Consider the following 5,000-nt stretch of genomic DNA (forward strand, 5'->3'; position numbering starts at 1 on the left):
TGCGGGCACTCGGGCACTCGGCAGCTCGGCGCGAGACGCGAGCGCGTGTGTGGCCTCGAAGACCCTCGGAAAGGCCCGCCGACGTCCCTCCGAAGGCCCTCGCATGTTGTTACGGACCGTGAAAATCCTCGCACCGAAACGAGGTTATATTCCGGAGTTCTCTAGAATTCTCTTGAATTCTCTTCGTAAGTCTCTTCACAAGACTCTCCGGAATAATCTAGAAAGCATTCCCCAAGTCTCTTATGGAATTCCTTAGAATTCCCTCCTTAAGTCTAAGAGTTTGCTAGAACTCTCTAGACTTGTGTAGATGTGCATACTTAGTTCTATCTTTGTATAGAATTGTATAGAATATTCTAGATGTAGAATATGGACCATTAGATCAAGTAGATCTTAGCCGTTCATTGAGGAGGTGGAGGAGTATATATAACCTCACTCTCTCATTTGTAAAGTATCCAAGAGTTGTGTAATCAAGCTTTCATAAAGTAATACAAGCTTTCATACGTTCTAGCCATCTTACGATCTTTACTTCCACTTAAGTGTCTTTAAACACTTCGAGAGAGGCTGACTAGTAACTTGTTCGAGAAAAGTTCACTAGTGCCGCACGGATCTTTGGTTAGAAAATCCAAGCCCGTGACAGTTGGTATCAGAGCTTAGCTAACACTTTAGTTTTGCTCGTTGGAAGATGGCACAATCGGGAAGTGAAATGATTCACACGGAGGATCCAGCGACACAATCGAAGAGGGGGAGGTCCAAGTCGAGGGATGTTATGGCGGACATGAATTCGAGGCTCGCAAAGGTAGAACTTGCGGTTGCCGATGGGCAAGATAGGTTCGAGGAGGCGGACCAACGCATCGAGGAGCTCGAGAAGGGAACTTGTACCATCAACACATGGGACGAGTTCAAGAGGGAGCTTAAGAGGCAATTCTATCCAGAGAATGCCGAGGAGGAGGCGAGAGCAAAGCTAAGGCGTCTCCAACAAAAGGGAAGCATTCGCGACTATGTGAAAGAATTTTCGGAGGTACTTTTGGAGATCCCCGACTATCCCGACAAGGAAGCCTTGTTTGCCTTTAAGGATGGTCTACAAAATTGGGTCAAGATGGAGCTTCAACGACATGGAGTCCAAGATCTCGCTACCGCTATTTCTATTGCCGAGTCGCTTATCGAGTTCAAAAGGCCGGAAAAACCCAAGTCTAACAAAGACAAGGGAGGCAATGGAAAGAGTGGGGGAGATACCCAAGGAAAGCCGAGCTATCATAAGTCTAACAAGTTCGAGAGAGGGAATAGCTCCAAAGAGTACAAGGGCGGAGATAGGCCGATGAAATGCTTCTTTTGCGATGGACCACACAAAGCAAGAGACTGCCCGAAGAAAGCGAAGCTCTCGGCCTTAGTGGAAGAAGACGAGGAGCGGCAACGAGAGGAGACCAAGATGGGGTCATTGCAAATCCTTAACGCCATCAAGGCTAAAGTGGAAGTGCCCAAGACCGAGAAGAAGGGTCGTTTGTTCGTGGAGGCCAAAATCGGTGGACAACTTGTGAAAGCGTTGGTGGATACCGGGGCGTCGAACAACTTTCTTCAAGTAGAAGAAGCGAAGAAATTGGGCATCACCTATAGCGGAGAGGGAGGATGGCTTAAGGCGGTCAACTCGGAGCCAAAATCGATATATGGAGTTGCTCGAGGCGTGAAAGTTTGCCTAGGTGAGTGGTCGGGCCTTATTGATTTTTCAGTTGTTCCTATGGACGATTATCCTATTGTGCTTGGCATCGAGTTCATGGATCACGTCAAAGCCGTGCCGATTCCTTTCGCCAACACCATGTGTATTTTGGAGGAAGGAAATACGTGCATGGTTCCTCTAGCGAGAGAAACAAGCCTTAAGGCGAAGCAACTCTCGGCCATGCAACTCTCCAAGGGAGTGAAGAAGGCCCAACCGACTTTCCTAGCTACGCTTAAGGAAGAAAGAGCGGAACCGCTAGCGAAGGAGCAACCCATGAAAGTCTTGCGTGTCCTCGAGGAGTTCAAGGACGTGATGCCCCCGGAGTTGCCGAAGAAACTCCCGCCAAAGAGAGAGGTGGACCATAAGATCGAATTGGTGCAAGGTGCCACCCCGCCTGCGACAGTGCCTTACCGCATGGCGCCCCCCGAGTTAGAAGAGTTGCGGAGGCAACTTAAGGAGTTGTTGGATGCGGGATATATCCAACCTTCGAAGGCTCCATATGGTGCGCCCGTGCTTTTCCAAAAGAAGCACGATGGGTCGCTTCGAATGTGCATAGACTACCGTGCACTTAACAAGATCACGGTGAAGAACAAATACCCCATCCCATTGATTGCCGATTTATTTGATCAACTTGGAGATGCGAGGTGGTTTTCCAAGCTTGATTTGAGATCGGGGTATTGGCAAGTAAGGATTGCGGACGGAGATGCGCCGAAGACCACATGCGTTACGAGGTATGGCTCCTACGAGTTTTTGGTTATGCCTTTTGGACTAACAAACGCTCCCGCCACATTTTGCACCCTCATGAATCGAGTATTCCAACCGTTCTTGGACAAGTTTGTCGTCGTATACTTGGACGATATTGTTGTCTATAGCAACACGTTGGAGGAGCATGTTGACCACTTACGACAAGTTTTCCAAGTGCTAAGGGAAAACGAGTTGTACGTGAAGAAGGAGAAGTGCGACTTCGCGCAAAAGGAGGTCATGTTCTTGGGGCACATTGTTGGTGGAGGAAAGCTAAGAATGGACAAGTCCAAGGTGCAAGCAATCGATGAGTGGAAGCCACCAAGGAAGGTTCCGGAGTTGCGTTCTTTCCTTGGCCTCGTCAACTACTACCGAAAGTTCATAAAGGGTTACTCCGCAATCGCTTCACCGCTTACCGATCTTTTAAAGAAGAACAAGGCATGGAGTTGGGACGAGAAGTGCCAAGGCGCATTCGAGACGCTAAAGAGAGCGGTGATGGAAGAACCGGTGTTAGTCCTTCCAAATCACACGAAGCCATTCGAAATACACACCGACGCATCCGACTTTGCACTTGGTGGTGTATTGATGCAAGAAGGGCATCCGGTTGCCTACGAGAGTCGCAAGTTGAATGATGCGGAGCGCCGCTACACGGTCCAAGAGAAGGAGATGACCGCGGTGGTACATTGCTTGCGTACTTGGAGACATTACTTGTTGGGTTCGAAGTTCGTGGTGAAGACGGACAACGTTGCAACAAGCTACTTCCTCAAGCAAAAGAAGTTGTCGCCGAAGCAAATAAGGTGGCAAGCTTTCTTAGCGGAGTTCGACTTTGTGATGGAGTACAAACCGGGCAAGGCGAATCTTGTGGCCGACGCACTTAGTAGAAAAGCGGAGCTAGCGGCCATCACAAGTCCAAACTTTCCATTGGTGGATCGAGTCAAGGAGGGACTAGAGCACGATCCGCAAGCCAAGAGGTTGATGGAGTTAGCGAGTCAAGGGAAGACTCGCCAATTTTGGCTAAGGGACGGAGTGCTTACCACCAAGGGAGATCGTGTGTACGTGCCGAAGTGGCAAGGCTTGAGGAAGGAAATCATTAAGGAGTGCCATGACTCAATGTGGGCGGGACACCCCGGCATACATCGCACGTTGGCACTTGTGGAGCGTGCATACTATTGGCCTCAAATGCGGGAAGATGTGGAGCTATACGTGAAGACTTGTCTAGTGTGCCAACAAGACAAGGTCGACCAACAACAACCCGCGGGACTACTTGAGCCGTTACCCATTCCGGAGAAACCATGGGAAAGTATCTCCATGGACTTCATCACTTGCCTACCAAAATCCGAAGGATGTAGCAACATCATGGTGGTGGTAGACCGGTTTAGCAAATATGGAGTGTTCATCCCCGCGCCAACGAAGTTCAACGCCGAGGATGCCGCACGCCTATTTTTCAAGCATGTGGTGAAATATTGGGGTATACCGAAGACCATAGTGAGCGATCGAGACACCCGCTTCACCGGAAGATTTTGGATGGAGTTGTTCAAGATTCTTGGGTCCGAGCTCAACTTCTCCACAAGCTTTCATCCCCAAACCGATGGACAAACCGAACGGGGTGAACGCGTTGTTGGAGTTATACTTGAGGCATTATGTGAGTGCTAACCAAGGAGATTGGGCAAAGTTGCTCGATATTGCTCAATTCTCGTACAACTTGCAAAAGAGTGAGTCGACGGGGTCTAGTCCATTCGAGATTGCTACGGGGCAACAACCGATGACCCCACACACTCTTGCCGTGGGATATAAGGGGCCAAGTCCTACCGCATTCAAGTTTGCCAAGGGATGGCATGAGAGTTCGGATATGGCACGAGCACATCTTGCAAAGGCCGCGAAGAAGATGAAGAAATGGGCCGATGCAAAAAGGAGGCACTTGGAGTTCGAGGAAGGAGACCTTGTGATGGTGAAACTCCTTTCTCACCAAACACGAAGGTTTGCGAAGATACATAAGGGGCTAGTAAGGCGCTACGAGGGACCATTTCCTATCGAGAAGAGGATTGGTAAAGTAGCATATCGCTTGACGCTACCTTCACACTTAGAGATGCACCCGGTGTTCCATGTGAGCTTACTAAAGCCTTACAATGCGGACAAGGACGATCCGAGTAGAGGCGAATCAAAGAGAGCACCGACGGCCATCACGACATTACCCGAGCGTGATGTCGAAGAGATTTTGGCGCATCGCGTCATACCAAGGCGGGGCACCCATCCGAGCTATGTTGAGTATTTTGTGAAGTGGAAGGGGGCACCCGAGAGCGAGGCAAGTTGGGAGCACGAACTCAACTTGTGGAATAGCAAGGGACTAATCGAAGCATACAAGGAGGATGCGACGAGGACGTCCGCCGATTGAGTGGGGGAGAATGTTACGGACCGTGAAAATCCTCGCACCGAAACGAGGTTATATTCCGGAGTTCTCTAGAATTCTCTTGAATTCTCTTCGTAAGTCTCTTCACAAGACTCTCCGGAATAATCTAGAAAGCATTCCCCAAGTCTCTTATGGAATTCC

This window comes from Mercurialis annua (genome assembly GCF_937616625.2).
Source record: "Mercurialis annua linkage group LG4 unlocalized genomic scaffold, ddMerAnnu1.2 SUPER_6_unloc_3, whole genome shotgun sequence".
Classification (NCBI taxonomy): Eukaryota; Viridiplantae; Streptophyta; class Magnoliopsida; order Malpighiales; family Euphorbiaceae; genus Mercurialis; species Mercurialis annua.